General features: G+C 39.8%; 1 protein-coding gene and 1 non-coding gene across 8 annotated transcripts in view; both read right to left on the bottom strand.

The window, feature by feature from the left end:
* Positions 1-26,037, bottom strand: part of CACNB2 (calcium voltage-gated channel auxiliary subunit beta 2) — a 410,486-nt gene that overhangs the window by 89,015 nt on the left and 295,434 nt on the right. The window lies entirely within an intron of this gene.
* Positions 3,028-3,134, bottom strand: LOC122448993. Its single transcript, XR_006271814.1, has one exon. It is a non-coding gene; the product is annotated as a U6 spliceosomal RNA (small nuclear RNA).

Genomic DNA, 26,037 nt, shown 5'->3' with positions numbered 1-26,037 from the left:
AAATGTATCAAAAAAAAATCCAACATGTGGGGATTTCCCTGGTGGTCCAGTGGTTAAGAATCTGCCTTGCACAGAGGGACACAGCAGTGTCCACAGAGGTGTGAACCCACACATGTGTTTAACCACTTGTATGTACCCAATCGGCAACCTCAAGTACACTGTATTAATGTATGCGTGCATATATACCTATAATCACAGCATCTTGGCAATTAAATCAGCACAAACTAAACTGATAGAACAATGAAGCAAATAAAGTTCTTACTTTTTTTTTTTTCAAAAAAAAAAAAAAAAAAGAATCTGCCTTGCAGTGCAGGGGATGTGGGTTCGATCCCTGGTCAGGGAACTAAGATTCCACATGCTGCAGGGCAACTAAGTCTGTGCCACAGCCACTGAGCTTGTACAACCAGAGAATCTGTGAACCGCAATGAAAGATCCTGCATGATGCAACCAAGATCCCATGTGCTGCAACTAAGACCAGATGCAGCTAAATAAATAAATATTAAAGGAAATCCAGCAACAACAACAACAAAAAAAACGAGAGAAGGGAGATGGTGAAAGGATGCTCTCAGTCCCGTTGAACATGTTGCTGGCCCAGGGTAGGTAGAGCATTTTCTTCATTCAAACCTCCTGATTCAGTATCGCTGAACTTTCTGAAATTAATTAAAAGACTTATTTTTATTTATTTGGCTGCACTGGGTCTTAGCTGCAGGGTGAGGACTCTTCTTTTTTTTCTTCAGTTGCGACACAAAGGATCTAGTTCCTTGACCAGGGATTGAACCCAGGCCCCCCTGCACTGGGAGTGTGGAGTCTTAGCCTCTGGGCCACCAGGGAAGTCCCTGGACTTTTATCTTTTAAAGAAGAGATATAAAGAGAAACGTAGCACATGCATTTGTTGTAAATCCATCATTCCTTAGGATTGCTGGAGTTGTGTGTTAACAGTCTAGTTCTGGAGTTTACAGACATAACTTGAGAAGGACATAGACCCAGGGACAGACAGAGAAAACAACAAATGCTTTTATACCGAAGAGAAATGAGGTCACTGAGAGGATGAAATGCTTTGTGCCTAGTGCCCCCACCCTGCCCTTCTATTCTGGTGCGAAGGGGTCTTTTGAGGGCTCTGAGTCTGTACTCTGAGCCATTCTGTCTCATCCTGCCTCCTGCTGCAAAGCCTGCCAGAGTGCAACCCTGCAAGGGGCCTCTCTTCTACTCTGACAGCTTATGTACTTCAGTCGTGTTCAAGGAACTGCGGCTCTGGGATAATCCAGTAAGATGGAGCATAGCCCCTAGGATGCACTCCAAGGCCAGTCCCCGGGAGGACAGTCTCCTCACTGGGCATTGGTCCTGGGGAAGGGACCTGGCAGAGGGGTGATGGGAAATCAAAAGGCCAGGTCAGCTTGGTGAGAGCCTGTCAAGCTCCCCAGAGACTGTGCCTGGATTCCTTTCCCGGCTTCATCATTTACTAGTTGTGTGAACTTGGCAAACTCCTTCCTTTCTCATGACCTCATTTCTTTAACTGTAAAATGGGGTAACAGTACCAACGTCACAGGGTCCCCGTGAGGATGAAAGGAGTCGGTACATGCCAAGTGCTGGGGAAGGGCTTGCTAGTCTCCTTAGATCCCCTCTGACTCTGCCTTAGCTGGAACACTAACTCAGCTTGATTACATCAATTCCCTCATGACTTTCTGTAATAGAGGATGTGTGTTCTCTTACTCTTTTTAGCTAAATGAACTTGGTGGACACAGAAGGGGGTAAGGGGAGAGTGGGATGAATTAGAAGAGGAGGACTGACATATATACACTGCCACGTGTGAAATCCCTGGAGGAGGGCATGGCAACCCACTCCAGGATTCTTGCCTGGAGAACCCCCATGGACAGAGGAGCCTGGCGGGCTACAGTTCACGGGATCCTAAGAATCAGACATGACTGAGCGACTAAGCTCAGCACAGCACATGTGTGAAACAGACAGACAGTGGGAAGCTACTGCATAGCACAGGCAGCTCAGGGATGCTCTGTGATGACCCAGAGGGGTGGGACGAGGCGGTGGGTAGGAGGGAGGTCTAAGAGAGAGGGTGTATATATATACACACACACACATATGGCTAATTCACCTTGTTGCACAGCAGAAAAGTAACACAACATTACAAAGCAATTGTATTCCAATAATAAAATAAAATAAAAATGAGCTCAGATGGTCTTTGCTGCCCCTGATACAATTCCTAGACCACAGGACCCCACAGTCATGGCCTATCTAATATAAGAGACATCCTTTTCGCACATGGCCATTGTAGAGGCCAGAATACGCCACCCCAAATATGCCACACTGGCTTAAGGACTCTTTTAGAGCTGGAAGCATATGAGAATCAAGAGATGCAGAAACATACTTGTAGCTTCCTTTAAGTGATTAAAGGTAGAAACTTTGAAAAATAGGGACTGTCATAAGTCACTTCTAGGGAGGCTTTATGGCCAAGAAGATGATGGAAAGTTGGTGCCAAAAGGACTTCTCCCAAAAACCTTACTTCACTGTTTTCCCCCATCTATTCACCTTCCCACAACTTGCAAATGAACTCATCCTAGAAACTCAAACTCCTTTCCTTCTGTCTTGTCCTTTCTCTGAACATCTATTGTTCTTTTCTTTTTTTTAAAAGACAAGTGCTCGGGCCTGGTGCACTGGGAAGACCCAGAGGGATCGGGTAGAGAGGGAGGTGGGAGGGGGGATTGGGATGGGGAATACATGTAAATCCATGGCTGATTCATGTCAATGTATGACAAAAACCACTACAATATTGTAAAGTAATTAGCCTCCAACTAATAAAAAATAAATGGGGAAAAAAAAATCTTACTTCATTGTTTTCCCCCATTTGTTCACCTTCCCACAACTTGAGAATGAACTCATCCTAGAAACTCAAACTCCTTTCCTTCTGTCTTGTCCTTTCTCTGAACATCTATTGTTCTTTTCTTTTTTTAAAAATGGTATATGAAAATTTATTACTATTGTGCTTTCATCATCAAAATTTATGATCTTGGTCTTAAAAATATGGAACGCTTCACGAATTTCCGTGTCATCCTTTCGCAGGGGCCATGCTAATCTTCTCTGTATCATTCCAATTTTAGTATATATGCTGCCAAAGCGAGCACTGTTCTTTTCTTAAGATGCTATTGAAGCCCGAGTTCTAACCATCCCTTGAAGTCACTCTTCACTGAGGTTTCTCCCGTGTGATGTGTGCTGCCCGTGTTAATCAACTGTTTTTCTTTTGTGATTTTGCCTTTTGTCAACCTAACATTTAAATGGGCCCAAGTGGGAGAACCTAGGAGAGTAGAAGGAATGAGAATTTCCCTCCCCTACAAAGAATCTTCCTTCCTTGGTGGTTTCAGCACTGGATTCAGAGCATTTTCTTCTGTCTTGTCCTTTTTTGTTCTTTTCCTTTTTGAAGTGGTCTATTTTTAAGGTCTCTATTGAATTTGTTACAATATTCCTTTTCCCCCCCTTGTTTAGATTTTTTGATCACAAGGCATGTGGGATCCTAGCTCCCCAACCAGGGGTTGAATCTCCATCCCCTGCATTGGAAGGCGAAGTCCTAATCATTGGACTTCCAGGAAAGCCCCTATCTGTCCATCTTCACTGTTGTTCGGGAAATTAAAATGGAGAAACTCTTGTTAAGGCTTCAGAGACAAGAAGGCAGAGCAGGCCTCTGACCTTGCTTCTGACCTGCCTGGACACTGCCCTTATGATGTGTCTGCTCGCCAGTGTACCAGTTGTTACCAGTAAGCTGAGTGGCACTATAGATAAGAGAGAGAGTGGGTCTTGGAATTCTTGAGCCCATGGAGGTCTGGCCAACCATGCTTGGGGTTTAACAAAAATCCTATGACTCACAAGATAAAACAAACAGCATTGTAAAAAGGTTAAAGTGAAACTAGAGCTGCAGTTTTGCTCACAAACTGACGATGATATCAGTTTGCAGATTAGGATTATAAGCAGGAACCCCCAAAACTGCAGTTTAACGTCTAGCCCGTCAGATAGTTGCACTGTCCAGGATCTTTTCCCAACTGGGACTTCCCAGCACTGTTTGAATCTGGATGTTAGTTGGCCCAGTTCAGTGATGTATGTGCTGTTACTCTCCACTAATGCTTCTATTTCTCTTTTCTTTTAATGATTGTATATCAAAAGTAAGTTAGATAATTCTCTATTAAGTATTTAAATTGTTTATTTGTGCATAACAAGTGGTTTCTTCTGTTAACGAATCCTTTGAACCTGAGACGAAAATTAAAACTTGTGTCAAGACAACCGTCAAAACTTCAGTATCCCCGGTCACAACTTGCTGGCTTCTACTTCGTATTCTTCAATTCCAGAAACTGCCATCACTGTTCTATCCCTGTTTCAAAATTTTATGTGCCTTTATCCACTGTTTCTTCTTTCACTTCTGGTCATTTTCTCACAAACAAGTGTCTTTTCTCTTTCAAGGCTCACCTTCGATCTGCAACCTGGGTTCTGCATTCTTCCTTCTCTAGAGCAGAGGCTCTCAGATTGAGGTCCCCAGATTGACAGCATCAGGAGCACATGGGAACTTGCTGGATATGTCAGTGGGTTCTGATACGTCAATGGGTTCCCAGATCTACTGAACCCAAAACTCTAGGCTAGGGTGGAGTGGTCTGTATTTTGTTAAACACTTTTTTTAACATGGACCACACTTTTAAGTCTTTAGTGAATTTGTTACAGCATTGTTTCTGCTTTATGTGTTTTTTTTTTTTTTTGGCCACAAAGCAAGTGGGATTTTAGCTCCCAACTAGGGACTGAACCTACACCCACTACACTGGAAGCAAAGTCTCAACCTTTGGACTGCCAAGGAACTCCTGGAGCAGTCTGTGTTTTAACAAGACGTTTAGAGATTCTGATGCAGGCCAAAATTTAAGGACTACTGACACTGGAATTTAGCGGTAAAGCAAATATTTCCCTATCCCCCACTGATCCCTCTTTTCTTCTACTTCATCTTAAGAAAAGTATGAGTCCTACTTTTCCTACAACTTACATTCAATATTTATTTCATTGATAACTTTCTCTATACAAGGAACAAAATGTACTTTGCCATCATGCTTTCTTTTTAAGTCGCTCCAAGATCTCCTAAACAGGGCTTCCATCTCTTATCACATTCTATTCAAACTGTTCCTTCCAAGGTCAGTAACTTATCTTCCAAATCTTGAAAGTCCCACCCTCATTTCCTGAAAGAGTAAGATTCCAGTTCTCCTTCTGACCGACCCTTTCTTGGTCTCTGTTGCCATCTCTTTCTCTTCTATCTCACAGATATCCCAGCAAGTTTTCTCTTCTGAACTGATCTCACCTTGGTGGATTCAATGATCATCTCTAGATGATAACTCCAAATTCATCTTTCTACCCAAACCGCTCCTTTTAGCTGAAGTTCCAGGAAATATGCACGCTTCTAGATGTTTCCAACTTGCATGGGCTCTGAAATCTCAAATTTAGCACCTATGTCAATGTTATTCTTTTAATCCAATCAAATTCTCACTTCAATTTCCAAGTTTTTATTAATCACGTCATCATTCTCCAAACATAGTAATATGTATGTTAGTCGCTCAGTCATGTCTGACTCTTTGCAACCCCATGGACTGTAGCCTGCCACGCTCCTCTGTCCATGGAATTCTCCAGGCAACAATACTGGAGTAGGTTGCTGTTCCCTGCTCCAGGGGATCTTCCTGAACCAGGGATGGAACACAGGCCTATTTATTAGGAAAATGAAAAAAGAATTTCTAAAAAGGTCTGCATTTTTGGAAACATCATTATTTTGGGATATATTTCAAGCATAGTAAAACACGTCCCCAAAATGTTTCAGAAAATGCAGGAACTTTTAGAAATTCATTTTTTAAAAAGATGCTTCTGTGGACAAATAAGTTTAGGGACTGGGACAAGGCCATCTTTAAGGAGACTTTAAGGAGAGTCACAGTGTATATTAGCCAATTAGAGGTTTTTGAGAAATGTATAAATACAGAAGAAAACACCACAGAGAGTTGCAACTTGATTTGGGCAAGATCTTAATTTCTTTGGTGATGCTAAGTAACGCCATGGAGAACATCTACCAATACACATTCAGGAGCGCTATCTTTATTCTGGCTCACCTCCGCCCCTTACATCTGATTATTAGTCCAGGCTGTTGATCTTTCCTTGCAGAGATCTCATTCCCAGTCCTATGGTCACCTCTCCATACAAGGTCCCTGCAATTTCTTGCCCAAGCATTGCAACACTTTCATCTCACTTTCATCCTCTTGAACTTTTAATTTCTTTTTAACATGAACATTTTTAAAGTCTTTATTGAATTTGTTTCAATATTGCTTCTGTTTTATGTTTTGGTTTTTGGCTGAGAGGCATGTGGGATCTTAGTTCCCCAACCAAAGACTGAACTTGTACCTCCTGCACTGGAAGACGAAGGGAGGTTCCAGGGATCATCCTGGACATTCCCTGGATCACCAGGGAAGTTCCCAATCCTCTTGAACATTCCATGCAGCCTAATTTTTTGAGGTCAGATTACCTGACTTCAAGTAAAGCTTAGGTCATTTTGCTCCTTGGTTCAATATCTTCTCTAAAGAATAATCGTCATCTTAGAGAAAGTAACATTTAAGGTCCTCTCTAACCCAGGATAATGTCTATTTGCCATCCCTTTCTCTCCCTCCATCCTTCAGTTCGCTGTATTTCATCTCATATGGACACTGACCTTTACCTTTCCTCACATCCATGCTCTGGACCACACTCTTCTCCTGCTGTTTCATGAGAAGCTCTCCCAAAACATCGTGGCTTCTCAAATATGACTTCTTGTCCCCAGTTCAGCAACTACACCACCACTTTCAGGAAGGTTCCTGATGTCCAGTTATCAATTGTCACCACTCCTAAAATCCCCTGCGCTCACCTCACTTGCTGAATCTGGTCTACAGTCTTCAGAATAAGACATGGTAAGGACATCTCAACCCTTTCTCATGCATATTCATCTCCCCCGTGTCTTGATCAGAGAGCTCTAGAAATAACTGAATAAGGATCAAATCACATTGATCCATACACAGAAAAGGAAAGGAATGCTCTTAAATTTGAAATGACAATGACCAATGACACTGGAAACTCTTTTACCAAAAGAACATGGGTGATGGAAAAGAAAACTCTCTATGTTCTTCCTTTAAGTGCAAGCCTCTTTTAAATACTAAGTGTTGCAATTTTGTTAAATTGAGGCTCTGTGGCTAGCTGTAAATACCCTAGTTCAAGATAAACTATCAGACACAGCAATTTGCACCAGTTCTCAGAGTGCCAGCTGCTAGACAATGTCCTCTTCTGTCGGGGATCAGATGGGGTCAGTTTCCCAGTGAAACTTGATATGGAACTGAGGAAAAGGAGAATAACGTTAAAGGACTTGTTTAGTCGCTAAGTCATGTCTGACTCTCTGCAACCCCACGGACTACAGTCCGCCAGGCTCCTCTGTCTGTGGGACTGCCCAGGGGAGAATACTCAAGTGGGTTGCCATTCCCTTCTCCAGAGGATCTTCCGGGCCCAGGGATCAAACCTTCATCTCCTGTATTGGTAGGTGGATTTTTTTTTTTTTTTTTAAACCACTGAGCCACCTGGGAAGCCCTTATCCTCGATACAAGAGACGTTTCTATTAAGGAGAAACCAGGATCAACTCAAAGTTATATAACCAACAAACCACAGATACTAGGGTAAAAACAAAACCCCAAACTCTGAATGACTAGTTCAACAATGGTTCTGAATCTTTCCAAAATACAAAGGTCAAACTAGGGAAACTTAGTCAAAGGGTTAGGCAAAAGTCCAAAAAAAGCCTGTTCCTTTTGGTCTGTTTCTCGCCACATCATTGTTTACACTTGTTCTCTCAATTTATGATTCCAACTGCAGTGAGTTTTCGCCAATACTTCAGCCAGTTTATTTGTCACTTTATCCTCTAAATATATATTTACTTACATATTTACATGTTACCTAATCCTCTAAATATATGTATATTTACTAATGTATCTGTTATATAAGATGGCCATAAGATATATATATTTTATATGTATGTAACTATATCTATCTCTATATGAATTGATGAAATAAAAGAACAGAAAACTAACATTTGCTGAATTCTCACAACTGTTGTCAAGTAGGTATTATTGTACAGAGTCCAGAAATCCACAGCAGCACAGCAGGGTGGGTTAAATACATTAACCCTGAGAATAATCAGGTGGATTCAAATTCCACTTAGTTACTAGCTGTGTGATTTTGAGCAAGTTACTTAATGGTCTCCCTTGAGAAAACAAGAATACCAATTGTACCAATTTCCTGGAGTTACAACAAGGATTAAATAAGGTAATATCTTTAAAGTACTTAGAACAATACTTGGCACTTGTTAAGATCTTTATATAAATATTTGTTGCAAGGAAAACACAACTGATGCAGGAACTTGGTTGAGAACTCACAGCTGAGTAAGTGGGCAAGTCTGAATTTTAACCCAGGGCTTTCTGACTCTTTTCATGCCACTGTCCTCCAGAGAAAGTACCGCTTATAAATTAACTGAGGGAAAAACACAAGACTCTAGTCACCATCCTCTGTGCAGTGGCCTGTTATGAGTTGAACTGTGTCTCTCAAGGTTCACATTGCAGCCCTTACCTCAGAACATGACCCGATTTGGAGGCAGAGTCTTTACAAAGGGAATCCAGTTAAAATGAGGTCATTATTATGGGCACTGATTCAATACAACTGGTGTCCTTATAAAAAGGGGGAAATTTAAACACACAGACCCACAAAGAGAGAAGATGACCTATAGAGAACCAGAAAGAAGGCTTATCTATCTACAAGGAAAAGAGAGAGGTCTGGAACAGACCCCTTCCTCCCAGTCATCTGCAGGAACCCCGCCAGCTTCTGTCCCTGGTTCGGCCACCCTAGACGTCTCTGCTTATAAGGATACCAGCCATACTGAGTTAGGACTTAGGGCCTAGCTTTAACTTATTTTTTTAAAGGCCCCATCTCCAAATACTGTCACATTCAGAGACATATATTGATGTTAGGGCATCTACATAGGAATTTGGGTGTAGGGGGTATACCATTCAGTCTAGAACACCGGCTGTGGATACACAAAGACTTGAAGAGAGAAACATGAGTCATTCCCCATCACTGTTCATTTTACTGAAAGACTTGTTAGCAAATGTTAAATACTTTAACTGCTAAGTATCTAGAATATTTCTCTTAAATCACATTTTGAAGTAAAGGTAAATTTTACATGGGGTTTTACTTCTTTATTAAAATTTTAAAAATATTTAATTGAAGCATAGTCATTTACAATGCTATGTTAATTTCCACTGTAGAGCGAAGTGACTCAGGTATATATATACACACACACACCCCTATTCTTTTTTTACATATTCTTTTCCATTATGACTTATCACAGGATATTGAATATAGTTCCCTGTGCTATACAGTAGGACCTTGTAATTTATCTATCCTGTATGTAATAACTTACATCTGCTAATTCCAAACTCCCACTCTATTCTTTCCCAACCACCTCCCCTTGGCAACCACCAGTTTGTTCTCTATGTCTCTGAGCCTGTTTCTGTTTTACAGATAGGTTCATATTTTAGATTTGTATTATGATTTAGATTCCACATATAAGTGATATTATATAGTATTTGTCTCTTTCTGACTTATCTTACTTAGTATGATAACCTCTACTTGCATCCATGTTGCTGCAAATGGCATTTAAATTTTATTTTTTTACTGAAATATAGTTGATTTACAATGTTGTATTAGATTCAGATGTATAGCAAAGTGATTCAGATATATATATATATATATCCCTGAAGTTGCAGGAACTGAATATACTTAAGCTTTTTAATATTCTTCAGTATTGTCACCTTCATCCTAGGCACAAGAAAACTGAGTCTCATATTACCTCACTGAGCTAAAAGGAGGAGCCACATTCAAATCAGGAGTGTCTGCCACCAAGCGCAGGCCTTTCTGCTCCCTCACATTGGCTCTGTCCACTCACCTCATTCAGAGGACTGGTTTTCCAATCATGGAATGTTCTAGAAGGAATTAGGAGGAGACTAGCTTGAAGGTACTTAGAAAATAAAGTCACAGTTGCTCAGTTCAGTTCAGTTGCTCAGTCATGTCTGACACTTTGCGACCCCATGAATCGCAGCGCGCCAGGCCTCCCTGTCTATCACCAGCTCCCGGAGTTTACTCAAACTCATGTCCATCGAGTTGGTGATGCCATCCAGCCGTCTCATCCTCTGTCGTCACAGTTGCTAGGAGTCAGCAAATGCTGATGAACAACAAGCCTCATTAAGTTAAGTCTTATTCTCTTTTTGAATGGTTACTCAATTGGTAGGTCAAGAAACAAGGTAAACATAGTTGTCTGGACAATGAATTAGCTGCTTGACTGTTTTCTGCTTTCACACTTCTCCCAATTCCACAGACTTTCCACAAAACAGCCAGTGCTTCACTTTACTCTTCTGTTTTCCTCCCTCCCCTTCTCCTCCCTCCCTTTCTCTCTCTCTCACTTCCTCACATCCTTCCTTCCAATGTACAATTAAAATCAAATTATGTCTGCTTCTTGCTCAACACCTTCCACTGGGCCCTCCAATACTCACAGGAAAGTCCAAACTATTCCCCATTGTCTGAGTCCCCATGTGACCTATGGCTTGCCTTCCCTTCCCTGAGCTCAGATGCGATGGTTTCCAGCTGAGCCCAGGAGGTGCTTCTGAACCAGTGTCTTTGTCATCCCCTCTGCCCAGAACTCTACCCTCCAGACACCTACACGTGCACACTCTTACCCCGTCCAGGTCCCTGTTCAAGCGCCACCCACTCAGAGAAGCCATTTTTGATCACCCCCCAAACTCTGCATCCTCCTGCTTTTTAAAATTTGATTTTTAGCATGTTCTACTATGTCACAGCATATATTTATATGTTTGGGTGAGGCCTACTTGCCCCAACTAAACCATAATACCCTGGAGGGCATGGGCTTTGTTTAGTTTATGGCTATTCCTAGTGACTGGGACAATCCTTGGCACATACAAAGCTGAATGAATGAATGAAGAATGAGTCTGTGTTTCAGTTAAGGGTCAGATGAGACCTCTTACCCTTGTGGAGAAGTTGACAGAAGCTGAATGATTGAATAATCAAGCCGATTTATAACTGCAAAAGCAAGGGAACCTCGGGACTTTCCTGGCAGTCCAGTCAATAGGACTCCAAGTTTCCACTGCAGTGTGCATGGGTTCAATCCCTGGTCAGGGAATTAAGATTCCACATGCTGCATGGCACGACCAAAAACAAACAAAAAAAAAACCCCCACAGAACAAGAGAGTCTCAAGAATCCTAATTCAAGATGTGATCATCTGAAGAGTGATTTGGAGCATGATTTTGAAGGTGGTTATGAGAGGCTGAGGACTTATGCCCCCAGAGGAAAGCAGTATGGAATAACTGGAGTCGGGAGGCTGGGGGCAGCAGGGGAGGTGTCACATTATACCTTGAAGGGGGTCAGAATATGCTGCTCCAAAATAAGCCTCTTTGCCAGAAGGATTATTTTGAGATGAAGGCAATTCAGTATCAGTAGATGCAGTATGGTTTGGTTTTCTGCTCTCCCCTTATCTGCCCAAGTTCGGGGTGTACTTTTTCCTCATGAAGGTGTCTTCCTCTCCCAAACCAGGAACAGGAGAGAAACTCATTCCCAGAGGTGGGCACTTGGCCCCAAGTTGAGTCTACACAAACAAACCTGACTAAAATAGCCCTTATCTTCCACTGGTGTTCCCCATATATTTCCTAGTCACTTTCCCCTGTTTTGTTTGGAGCCCAAACTTCCTTTCCTTTGTTGACAATGGTACACAAGCCCTTCGGTCTAACCAATTCTTTGAGTTTCACTTCTTTTCTGTGAACTCTCATGCATGTGACATTAATAAAACTGGATGCCTTTTTAGTCTGTCTGATGCTAGTTTAATTTGCAGGTCCCCAGAGGATAACTCTAAGTGGGTACAGGAAATGCTTTTCCTCCCCAACAACCTTCACTTCATCACCATTCCACATGCCTTCTGAGTCCATTTGATTTAGTGCTTGACTAGATCACAATGAAAGTGTTTAATTCAATGTGTGCTCTACTTTGGAAGAGCTGTATTTATAGCACGTTCAGATAGGAACAATCAGCAGAAGGGCACAAAAACATATCCTATGAGGACTTAGGGATCCTTAGTCCGGAAGACAATAGGTCTTAAGAAGGAGGTGATCATATACTTCACAGGCCCATGGAGGAAAGAACTGGCACCAAAGAGTTAATCTTAAACCAAGAGGGACTGCACGGTACATAAGCCAGGGCTTTCCAACAGAGCTGTTGGCATTGGACACCGGCTCCTGGGCCAAGAGGAGAAGACACAGCCTTCTGGAGAGAGGTAGGGCAGGGCAGCAGATGGATAACTGGCCTGGATCACTCCTGAGGGTGGACAGTGTAAACACATGCAGCACACAGGTGGTCTGAGAGGTGGGGTCTCAACTAACCCCCCTTCCCACCACCAATCTGGCATCAGGTGCCTCATCACTAAAGCAAGGTGGATTTTTTTTTTTAAAACTACTAACATTTACTTTATTTTTTATAATATAAGTATTTATTTTGGGGGGCATTTGTAGTTTATTATGTTTTATTTATTTTTACATATACAGGTATCTATTCTTTGTCCATTTAGGTTATGACAGAATATTGAGCAGAATTCCCGGGTTATATGGTAGGTCCTTGTTGGTTATCTATTTTCTTTAAAAACATTTTTTTTTAACTTTTTATCTTTTTCTGTATTGAGGTATAGTTGCTTAACAACGTGGTGATAGTTTCAGGTGAACAGTGAAGGGACTCAGCCATACATATGCATGTATCCATTCTTTCTCAAACAGTTATCTGTTTTAAATATAGCAGTGTATACATGTCAATCCCAAACTCCCAATATATTCCTCCCTCTCTTCCCCCATAACCTTAAATTTATTCTCTAAGTCTGTAAGCCTGTTTCTGTTGTGTAAATAAGTTCATTTATATCATGTTTAAAATTAGATTCCACAAATGAGCGATATCATATGATATGTGCCTTTGTCTGTCTGACTTACTTCACTTAATACTCTCTAAGTCCATCCGTGTTGCTGCATATGGCATTATTTGACTCTATTTTATGGCTGAGTAATACTCCACTGTATATATGTACCACATCTTCTTTATATGTTCTTCTGTTGATGGACATTTAGGTTGCTTCTATGTCTTGGCTATTTTGGGGTGCATGTATCCTTTCAAATCATGTTTTTATCCAGATACATGCCTTGGAGTCGGATTGCTGAATCATGTGGAAGCTCTGCTTCAGTGGCTAGCAAACTCAGTTCCTCAACAGCTCATGCAACTCAACAATAAAACAATAAACAATCCAACTGGAAAATAGGCAGAAGACCGAAACAGAGATATCTCCCAAGAAGAAATACAGATGCCCAACAGACACATGAAAAGATGCTCAATCCTGCTAATTATTGTAAGTAAGTGTTAGTTGCTCAGTCATACCCGACTCTTTGCGACCCCATGGACTGCAGCCCACCAGGCTCCTCTGTTCATGAGATTTTCCAGGCAAGGATACTGGAGTGGGTTGCCATTTCCTTCTCCAGGGGATCTTCCCAACCCAGGGATCGAACCCGGGTCTCCTGCACTGCAGGCAGATTCTCTACTGACTGAGCTACAAGGGAAGCCCTGCTAATTATCAGAGAAATGCAAATCAAAACCACAATAAGGTACCACCTACAGTGGTCAGAATGGTCATCATTATAAAGTATACAAATAACAAATTTTGGAGAGAGTGTGGATAAAAAGAAACCCTCCTACACTGTTGATGGGAATGTAAGTTGGTGCAGCCATTATGGAAAACAGCATGGAGGCTTCTCAGAAAACTAAAGATATCATTACCATATGGATCCAGCAGTCCCACTTATGGGAATATAAACAGACAAAATAATTTAAAAAGATACATGCATCCCTATGTTCACAGCAGCACTGTTTACAATAGCCAAGACATGGAAGCAACCTAAATGTCCATCAACAGATCAAAGAATAAAGAAGATGTAGTTAATATATACAATGTAATACTACTCAGCCATAAAAAAGGACAAAATAATGCCATTTACAGCAACATGATGCAACTAGTGATTATCTCACTAAGTGAAGTAAATCAGAAAGAGAAAGACAAATGTCATATGATATCACTTATATGTGGAATCTAAACTAAGACACAAATGAACTTATCTATGAAACAGAAACAGACTTACGAACACAAAAAACAGACCTGCGGTTGCCAAGCGGGAGGGGATTGGGGCAGAAATGAGTGGGAAGTTGGAGTTAGCAGATGTAAGCTCTTATACACTGAATGGATAAAGGAAAACATCTCACAAGGTCCAACAAGCACAGGGGACTATATTCAATATCCTGTGATAAACCATAATGGAAAAGAACATATTAAAAAAGAATGTATATATATAAAACTGAATCACTTTGCTGTAGGGCAGAAATTAACACATTATAAAACAATTATACTTCAATAAAAATAAAAAATGATGACAATATTACAAAACAGAGTCTGCACCTCCACGCCAATGCTCAGAGGAGCGCCACTCAGTGGATGTTGGATTGTGACAAACATGAGAAATTAATCTTTACTGTGTTAGACCAATGGGATCTCTACGATCATTTGTTAGAGCAGGTAGCATTACTTGTCCCATTGGAAATGTCTATGAAAATTTTAGTTTTATACAACACTATTTAAATATCACATCATATATAAACTAATACAAAAAGAAATATTCCTCTTTCCAAACCCTTGTTCAGATTTTATAAAACAACCTTCTATAAGGTTTACATATATCTCATGCTTATCAGTGGAAACACAGACTCTTCTCACTCCTTTCCAGAGGAAACTTCCATCCAAGTGTTTGGAAACAGTACTTTTTGGAATCTTTAGGTTCACCATAGTCCATATTTATCATTGTGAGGTCATATTCCCAGAAATAAATATTAAATTCCTATTTAAAATTTAAGTCCAATTTATCAGGTGACATATAAATATCCCCCAATAATACTGATTCAGGCCAATGTACCTTCAGCAAACAATGTCTTGTTACTCAAAATACAGTAATTAAGGATGTGCTCGGGTTTCTCTGGTGGCTCAGTGGTAAAGAATTTACCTGCCAATGCAGGAGACATGGGCTCAACCCCTGGTTTGAGAAGACCCCACATGCTGCAGAGCAACTAAGCCCATGCACCACAACTACTGAGGTCTGCATGCCTAGAGTTCATACTCTGCAACGAGAAGCCACGGCAATGAGAAGCCTGAGCACTGCAACCAGAGAAAAAGCCCGAACAGCAATGAAGATTCAGCATAGCCAAAAATAAATAATGAAAATTTTAAAAAGTGCTCCCTGTACCAGGAGTGTTAGTGAGGGTTCAAATATAAGGTGACACTCTCTTTTCTGAGGAATTTTCGGAGAAAAAGCTTCATTTTATATCCAGGGTATACAGGGCAATCTTTGGCAAATTTATATTTCTGAACATTTATTTTTGCAAATTTTCTAAGTGCATATGGAAAAAATAAACACAATTTATTCTTGTTTGGTTGTATAAGCTCATTTGGTTCTTGGCATCTACATAGAGTGGGAACCTAGTAACATCCTGTATGTATAAGAATCTCTGATTATTTTGTCAGGTGCCTTTGTGTTGAAAAAATACCAAGTATGCTCTGCAAACAACAGTACTTCTGATTATAAAACCATATATGTTAGAGAGAATTAATTCACATATGTATATGGTCTAAGTAGCCCTTTCAAGGGCCAACTGTTATCCACAATTCTTGCTCTAATTTTTCTTTACTGGTAGAGGGCAGGCAATGATTAACAGAAACGATACAGCACTGTTCTGGCTGGCTGATTAGGTTTTATTTATTAGCTAGACTCTGCTTTGTTCACCATGAATAAATTATTGCTGAAGGTTCACATTTATACTTTCCTACTCAAATTGCTGGCTTAGCAAAGTATGCTTGAAATGGTTTTTAAGATCTTGTTCAAATTTGAAATTAAGCTGACATTTCTCAACTTATCTACCAAAGAAGGGAAAACTTAATTCATAGACTAACTATTAATGAACAATGTAAATTAATTCACTATGTGTGTTCTACTCTTCTTTTACTAAAACTGGCTTAAAAATTTTCAAGGTAGTATCTAACACTTATCCTTTGGAACAATCGTCATAGAAGGTGTAACATTCATTTTCATTCTGGAAGTGAAAGTGAAGTCACTCAATTGTGTCTGACTCTTTGCAACCCTATGGACTGTAGCCTAACAGGATCCTCCATCCATGGGATTTTCCAGGCAAGAATACTGGAGTGGGTTGCCATGTCCTTCTCCAGGAGATCTTCCCGACCCAGGCATTGAACCTAGGTCTCCTGCATTGTAGGCAGACGCTTTACCATCTGAGCCATCTGGGTGGCCCATTCTGAACACTGAAATACTGATTCTGAAATACTCTGTTAACCTTATTGATTCACTAAAAATGATCTAAGGACACTCTAGATTTTTATGATTCTTAAAAGGTTATTCTACAGTCAAGGCTTATAGGACAATGGCTAATATTCTGGGCTCACTGATGCTATGGTTCTCCAAATAGGATCAGAATTTGTAGGGCTCTAAGTAGATCTCAGTGTTTTTGAGGTGTGTCTGTAGCACATACATGGATACGTACATAGAAAAAGAACATTTCAGGAGAGAGAAATCTATAGATAATTTTCGGTGAAAATAGTCAAAGATTTATTAGGTCATTATTTCATAGCTTTATATCTGTCAAAGACTGAGACAACAGGTATAACTGGGTAGGGCTTTGGGAAATTCATGAAATAGCAAGTACCCTACCCTCATAGAAATGACCCTTCATGCAGACACTCTAGTGTCAAACTGGGTGGATTTTCATGGCTTTTAAATAAAATTATTAGGGGAAATACTGACTGAAACCACCCACTCTGGCTAGGGACCACAATAACCACTTGCATGAGTTATTTTATGATAAGAGTTCCTAGTAAGGAACATGGAACTAACAAGCAACCATCAACTGGAAGAATTTGGAAAAGTCAAAAGGAGACTCCAGTCCATCTGTCCTACCAACCTCCCAGAATCCTCCTCATTGGAATCCATCTTGGCTGAGCCATGCATGTGCCACCCAGAAGGACCCGGAGTCAGAATGACTAGCCAGAGACAATTCAGAAACTAATCCCATCACATAAGACCTGAGACTGGGAGCCACATGGCGGAGCAGTTCCCCTGCATTTCCTGACCCTCCTGTTCTCACCTGGGCAACCCTCTCCAATAAAGTCTCTTGCTTTGTCAGCATATGTGCCTCCTTGAACAATTCATTTCAGACTGTTAGACAGGAGTCAACTCTCAGGCCCTGAAAGGGGTCCCTCTTCCTGCAACAAAATATTGTGTTGGATTATCTGTTGCCAGTTTGGCTCTATGCCATTCCCCATACTCTCCCATACATCAAAGGGCATGGATGCCTGGGAATTACATTTATAGAACTTCTGCCAGCAAGGAACCCAGCTGGATTTCCCCAAAGAAAGGCACTTGTGTGAGATGCAGAAAGCAGGAGAGAAACCATAATATTGCTCTACCATCAGCCATCAAGAGGTTTTCCAGTAAAATAGGCCAGCAGTTCTCAAAGTGTGGTTCAGGAAACGCTAAAAGTAGCTGAGATCTTTTTGGGGGTCCACATGTTGAAAGTATTTTTATAACCACAATGAGCAACTTCTTAATTCCCCTAAAGCTACTAGCAAACCTGAGAACTGGCAGCTTTCTCTGACTTCATTTCTTTAGTTCCTTTACATTTTGTAAATTTCTAATTCCCTGTACTAGATCCCTCCCTCTATGAAATATTTAGTGGTTTTTGTTTTCTTGACCAAACCATAATAGGATTGAATTGATGTTCAATATATGACACAATGGATTTATTTTTAGTAAATCTTTAAAAGTCACATCAAGTAGGAAATCTTTTCTCCACCTCCATCTCTACTCCCACTATGAATTAGAAGAATCTCTCTCAAAACATTTCCTATTAAAATTGATGGTCAAAACGCTCAGTTTGTTCTGTTTTAAAATGGCTATTCTATATTAAACATGCTATGTGCCTTTCAGAGAAAGCTCAAAATTAACTGAAAAGCGTTACAGGCAGGCAACTCTACCAGAGTTCTTATTGAAATGGACATGAATACTGTAACACATTTTGTTCTAACACAATACTGACATTCTGAGTTGTTCTATGCTACTTAAAAAGAAAACTCCATCTGATTAAAGACAATAGTTTTGATTGTGGAGAAAAAAACCTAAGGCTAGAAAGTGCCAAATTCACCATAACAAATTTATATAAGTCTAAAAGTTCATCTCCAAATATCACTCAAGTCATCATCTGATTACATCTGTCATTTGTACAAGGAAGGGTTTTTCTTGGCTTATCAATATCAGTCAGCCTCAGCATATACAGATTCTGAGACATTCTTACCACTCTTAACCCATTTCCTGATAAACCAACCCAATTCAAGCAAAGCTGTTGAGCTGTGAAAACAGCTATTTTGTGGAGGTGGGGTGGGGAGTTGGTCTTGATAACCACAACAATACTATCAAGAGGAATCTGCACAATGCAGACCTTGATGCCTCATTCATCACATAGTTTCCACAAAAACTGAATTACAAGAAATGCTGGGTACTTTAAAAAATAGAAACTAGTTATTGGGGTCTCTTATCCAGTTATTATAGGGAGGGAACACAGCCCCAAATTGGATTAAAGATTTACTGAGCATGGCCTTGCCCACCAGAGCAAGACCCAGTTTTCCCCACAGCCAGTCCCTCCCATCAGGAAGCTTGCTCAAGCCTCTTTATCTTCATCCATCAGAGGGCAGACAGAATGAAAACCACAATCACAGAAAACTAATCAAAACGATCACATGGATCACAGCTTTGTGTAACTTAATGAAACTATGAGCCATGCCATGTAGGGTCCCTCAAGACGGACAGGTCATGGTGGAGAGTTCCAATAAAACATGGTCCATTGGAGAAGAGAATGCAAATCACATCTGGTCCCATCCCTTCAAGGCAAATAGATGAGAAAAAAATGGAAACTGTGACAGACTATTTTCTTGGGCTCCAAAATCACTGCAGATGGTGACTATGAAATTAAAAGACACTTGCTCCTTGGAAGAAAAGCTATGACAAACCTAGTTCAGTTCAGTTGCTCAGTCATGTCTGACTCTTTGCGACCCCATGATTCACAGCACGCCAGGCCTCCCTGTCTATCACCAACTCCCGGAGTCCATCCAAACCCATGTCCATCGAGTTGGTGATGGCATCCAACCATCTCATCCTCTGTCGTCCCCTTCTCCTCCTCCCTCAATCTTTCCCAACATCAGGGTCTTTTCCAATGAGTCAGCTCTTCACATCAGGTGGCCAAAGGACTGGAGTTTCAGCTTCAACATCAGTCCTTCCAATGAACACCCAGGACTGATCTCCTTTAGGATGGACTGGTTGGATCTCCCCACAGCCACAGCCTTGACTAGATGGATCTTTGACAAACCTAGACAGCGTATTAAAAAGCAGAAACATCACTTTGTCAACAAAGGTCTGTATCGTCAAAGCTATGGTTTTTCCAGTAGTCATGTATGGATGTGAGAGTTGGACCATAAAGAATGCTGAGTGCTGAAGAATTGATGCTTTTCAACTGTGGTGTTGGGGAAGACTCTTGAGAGTCCCTTGGATATCAAGGAGATCAAACCAGTCAGTCCTAAAGGATATCAACCCTGAATACTCATTGGAAGGACTGATGCTGAAGCTCCAATACTTTAGACACTTGATGCAAAGAACTGACTCACTGGAAAAGACCCTGATGCTGGGAAAGATTGAGGGTAGGAGGAGAAGGGGGCAATGGAGGATGAGATCATTGGATGGCATCATCAACTCAATGGACATGAGTTTTAGCAAACTCCAGGGAAGCCTGGCATGCTGCAGTTCATGGAGTCATAAAGGGTCGGACACAACTGAATGACTAAATAAAAACATATTATTATGACATATAATTATATGTCATATATATTAATATATATGTTACTATAACATATCAGTTATATTAAACTATTTTCTGTTCTTACAACAAATATTCCTCTCTTCTGTCTTTGGGAGCAGGATGAACCCCTTGCATAAAATGTATTATCTAGATCATCTCTCTATCTGTCTTCAGCATTGTACACTGCCTACTAACAAATAGGTTCTCAAATAAATATACAAATACATATACGTGTATGTGTTTGTATACATACATATTTTAATAAATAAATAGTATTACCTAAAATGTTACACTCTAATGAGATTAAAAAAAACAAACAAACAAGCACAGCATCATGTAGCCTAAAAGGGAGATATGCTTATAGATAAGATTAGGAAGGGGCTGACACAAGTCATCTATCTTTTGTTTCAATGGTGTTAAAACATTTATTTTGGTTGGATTACCTATTGCTTTGAGATATAACACCAAATGAGTTTCTGTTTCCAAATTGTTTTTGAAAACTTTTTATATTTTTATTTTTATCAGTTGTATTGAAGCATAAGTAGTGCACATGTGCACACACACAGAGTATAGTTTGGTAACTTAACTTTTGTAATTAATTAATTAACTAATTTAACTTTTATAACTAATTTTTAAACTTTTGTAACTATCTGGAACTACCACAATCAATCAAAACATATCTCAGGGTATCAGGAGGGATGAGAAGAAAGGATAACAAAGGAGCAAGAGGAAACTTTTAGGGGTGACAAATACAATTAATGCTACATTTAAAATTTTAAATCTTATTTCAAATAGAATATATGTGGTATTTTTGTTCAATCTGTGTCTAGTTTCAGATTCAAGGGAAAGTCTTAGTGAGCAGCTTGACATTTTGGAAGATTAAAAAGAGTTTTCATTTTTTTTCACAAGGCTTAGAATCACATTAAAATTTCTAAAATGAATCTAGGGGGGTGGTTTAGTCATTAAGTTATGTCCAACTCTTGTGACCCCATGGACTATAGCCCACCAAGCTCCTCTGTCCGTGGGATTTCCCAGACAAGAATCCTGGAGCAGGTTGCCATTTCCTTCTCCAGGGGATCTTCCTGACCCAGGGATCAAATCCAGGTCTCCTGCATTGCAGGGGGTCTCCTTACTGACTAAGCCACAAGGGAAGCCCAAAATGAATCTATTCTTCCTTAAAAAGATAATAATGATCTTGTGACAGATATATGTTCATAGAAAGGACATGAAAGGGGTTAATAAAAATATCCTTGGAGCTTATCCGTTTTGTTTCTTGACTTTTATCAGAAGCATGGACAGTAATTTTGCCTTGGTTAATTTCCTTGATTTTTTGGCCCTTTCAAGGAGCAGAATATTGCTATTTATATGTCAAGCTTTTAAGCAAAGAGAAACACATGGTTAGCTCTGTATCTGTCATATTATGGATTATCAGAAGGAAAGCCTGTGTTGAAGTTGATATTTTCAGTAACTTCACTGAAGTGTTTTCCTCATTTAAATAGAATATATGAAAAAAAATAGAATATATGTGCTCTTAGAAGGAATAACCATAGCAAAAGGCCAAATTAGTTTTTTAGGTAGTGATGGGAAACTGATAAAAAAGAATTCAGGGCCTACTCTAGGAATCAGGAGAGAAGCAGATTCATTCTCTTCCCACAGACAAATGTAAATAGATGGGGAAGGCAAACAAGATACTCATTGTAAGCTGTTAAAAGCATATAGAGTCTCAGAAAAGGACACATCTGCATATAAATAGAACTACACAAGAATCTGACCAAACCCAGATATAAATTATTAAGAGATTATCTACTTCAATTCTCCATTTGGTTAACATGTGAAATATAAATTTATAAACGCTTTTCCTGATAAAGAAGAATTGAATACATACGGAGAAGGAAATGGCAACCCACTCCAGTGTTCTTGCCTGGAGAATCCCAGGGATGGGGGAGCCTGGTGGGCTGCCGTCTGTGGGGTCGCACAGAGTCGGACACGACTGGAGTGACTTAGCAGCAGCAGCGTACTTATCACACTTCTTGTAGCTCATTTATGGACCAGAATCCCAGCTACTCTTTTTGCTCATTTCCTTTTGAAAACATGTCTCAACTCAAAGTACAGTCCCAACACTTCACACTGCCCAGTCCCAGTTGAGACACTGAACTCTAATAAAATACTTTCAGAAGGTGACCAGCAATCACTGGACTTCTCCAGTGGCTCAGATGATTAAAAGTCTGCCTACAGTACGGGAGACCTGGGTTTAGTCCCTGGGTTGGGAAGATCCCATGAAGGAAATGGCAACCCACTCCAGTATTCTTGCCTGGAAAATCCCATGGGCAGAGGAGCCTGGTGGGCTATAGTCCATAGGGTCGCAAAGAGTTGGACATGAGCGAACATGTCCGGCAATCACTTAAAAAATTCCTTACATGTAAATACTCTGTGCTGCTATGAAGCTCTGAGGCATGTTTATATGGATAAGTCTGACTCAATTTTATCATTTTATCTAATATTTTTTAAAAGATTTTTTATGGGGACCATTTTTTGAAAGTCTATATTAAATTTGTTACAACATTGTTTCTGTTTTATGTTTTGGCTTCTTGGCCTTGAGGCATATGGGATCTTAGTTACCCAACCAGTGATTGAACCTGTGTCCCCTGCATTGGCAGGTGGATTTTTAAACTAATGGGCCACTAGAGAAGTCCCAGTCTTATCATTTTAGAAGAGCTCATATTAATCTTGGCCTACTTAAGAAACAGTTTCTTTTTCCCTATTATTTTGGGTACCATGACCCTTTTTAAAAATCTTGATTTTCTGTCTGACTTGGTAGGTAAATACTTATAAAATGAGTAGAGGATTTTACCAAAACCCAGATGCAATAATGTAGCTTTTCTCTTAAGTCTGACAAGGAGGAAAATTTGACATTTTGGACAGCCATTTCCCCAAAGAATAGCTAAGAATGTTAAATTAATTATTGTTTTTGAACCTCTCAGAGATCATGGTTGAGAATTTTCCGGGTTAGGTAAAATACTCAAATCTTCTGATTTTAAGAGGTATGAGGAATCTCAAACAGAATTTAAAAAAAAAAAAAGGGAAATCTGCATCTTAACAAAGCATAGTGACATTGCAGAACACCAAAGACAGAGAAGATCTCAGAGCAGCTTGGAGAAAAAGAAAGTGTATACAGTCATGCTGAGAACTGACTTCTCAACAGCCAGAAGCCACAAAATGGTAAAATTCACCATCCAAGTGCTAGGAAAAAATATCAACCTAAAATTGTTTTTAAGCAAAACTATCTCTCTGAGTTTTCTTCTTTTGTCAGAAAAAAGAGACTTTCTCACCAAGAATGTTCTCCTGGAAGAAACTAACAATGGTATCAGAAAGAATCCTTAATACTTGAAGTAAACGGTGAACAAAGGCAGGAATCATGAAATGGATAAATCAAAACAAATACAGAATTGATTTTAAAAGATAATAATAATAATAATGCTATCTATATCATGTAGGATTAAAAAAAGCAGATAAGGTGAAATTATTAGCAGAAATATGTCAGAAAGGAGTTATCAGGCTTAAAAGTTCAAAAAGTGAAAGTCAAAGACGCTCAGTCATGTCCAGCTCTTTGTGACCCCATGGACTATACAGTCCATGGAATTCCCCAGGCCAGAATACTGGAGTGGGTAGCCTTTCCCTTCTCCAGGGGATCTTCCCAGCCCAGGGATTGAACCCATGTCTCCCGCATTGCAACTGGATTCTTTACCAGCTGAGCCATAAGGGAAGCCCTAAAAATTCCAAAGTCCCTATATTGTCCAAAAGGAAATTAAATTACTGATTAACTTCTACTGCTGAGAATTCATGCTGAAATTTCCAAGGTGCCACTAAAAAACAGAAGTATAATGTATAACCTCCAAATTAGTAAAGAGTAAAAACAGATTTAAAAATTCAATCATCTCATATTGAGATGGGAAATAAAATAGAAATCTGTAACGTACTAGAGGCACAAGGGCTTCCCAGATGGCTCAGTGATAAAGAATCCGTCTGCCAATGTAGGAGATGGGCATTTGATCCCCGGGCCAGAAAAATCCCCTGGAGAAGGAAATGGCAACTCACTCCAGTTTTTCTGGTATGGAGAATCCCACGGACAGAGGAGCCTGGCAGACTATAGTCCATGGGGTCACAAAGAGTCTGGACATGACTTAGAGACTAAGCAACAACAACTACAATAACAGATGCACAAAGGAAGATTGTGGTGTAAAATAAGTACAAATATGTATATTCTTAATCAAAGGAAGAAGATGAATTGCTATATTTTAAAAAGAAAAAATTGTCATACTGAACCAAATAAATAGAATTGAGCCATGACTCATTTGAAACAGACCTAAAATCAAAGAACAGAGAAAGGTCAAAAGTAAGATAACCTGCACACATTTGGGAATTAGCACATTTCTCGATAATTCACAGCTGAAATAAGGAATCAAAATGAAAACACTTAAAACTGAACAATAATGAAATCCTACATGTCAAAGTTTGTAGACTAAAGTAAATATGGCTCTTCAATAGAAATGTAAAAGGCATATGTGATTAACAGAGGAGAGGATGAGAAATAATGACCTACGTATCTAACTTGAATGAAAAAGAAAAAAGAAATCAGAAGGAAATTTTTTAATAGAGAGAAATTAATAAAATAGAAAACAGAATTAAAAACTAAATTTTATTCTTGGGACTTATTAATCAAATGGATAAATATTAGTGAAAGTAATCAAGTAATATCAATAACCTCAGATATGCAGATGACATCACCCTTATGGCAGAAAGTGAAGAACTAAAGAGCCTCTTGATGAAAGTGAAAGAAGAGAGTGAAAAAGTTGACTTAAAGCCCAACATTCAGAAAACTAAGATCATGGCATCCAGTCCCATCACTTCATGGCAAATAGATGGGGAAACAGTGGAAACACTGGCTGACTTTATTTTTCTGGGCTCCAAAATCACTGCAGATGGTGACTACAGCCATGAAATTAAAAGACGCTTACTCCTTGGAAGGAAAGTTATGACCAACCTAGACAGCATATTAAAAAGCAGAGATATTACTTTGTGAATAAAGGTCTGTCTAGTCAAGGATATGGTTTTTCCAGTAGTCATGTATGGATGTGAGAGTTGGACTATAAAGAAAGCTGAGCACCGAAGAATTGATGCTTTTGAACTGTGGTGTTGGAGAAGACTCTTGAGAGTCCCTTGGACTGTAAGGAGATCCAGCCAGTCCATCCTAAAGGAGATCAGTCCTGGGTGTTCATTGGAAGGACTGATGTTGAAGCTGAAACTCCAATCCTTTGGCCACCTCATGCGAAGAGTTGACTCATTGGAAAAGACCTGATGTTGGGAAAGATTGAGGGCAGGAGGAGAAGGGGACGACAGAGGATGAGATGGTTGGATGGCATCACCAACTCGATGGACATGGGTTTGGGTGGACTCCGGGAGTTGGTGATGGACAGGTAGGCCTGGCGTTCTGCGGTTCATGGGGTCGCAAAGAGTCAGACATGACTGAACGACTGAACTGAACTGAATCAAGTAAAGAGCTGAAAGGGAGAAAGGAAATGTAAGATAGATACTACTGAGACTAAATAAGATAAAGAGAATACTATAAATAAGTTTATGACTAAAAAGTCTTAAAACAGATGAAGTGGAAACAGAATTTAAAAGTTTTCTTTTTTAAGAAAAGATAGATTACTTTTAACTAGAAAGATATTCTAAAGAATTGGAATCAATTGTTAAAAATCTTCCCATCAAAAAACAAAAACCACAGCATGTATAGGAATTTTCCTAATGAGTTCTAGAAAATATTCAAGGAAGAAATGTTGAAACATAGCATAAATGCTTCCAGGGAAGAGAATTTTTTTTTTAAAAAAACTAACAAACCAATTTCA

This window comes from Cervus canadensis, chromosome 10 (assembly GCF_019320065.1).
Source record: "Cervus canadensis isolate Bull #8, Minnesota chromosome 10, ASM1932006v1, whole genome shotgun sequence".
Classification (NCBI taxonomy): Eukaryota; Metazoa; Chordata; class Mammalia; order Artiodactyla; family Cervidae; genus Cervus; species Cervus canadensis.
The sequence above is the reverse complement of the archived record's forward strand: the minus strand, read 5'-3'. Positions and strand labels throughout refer to the sequence as shown.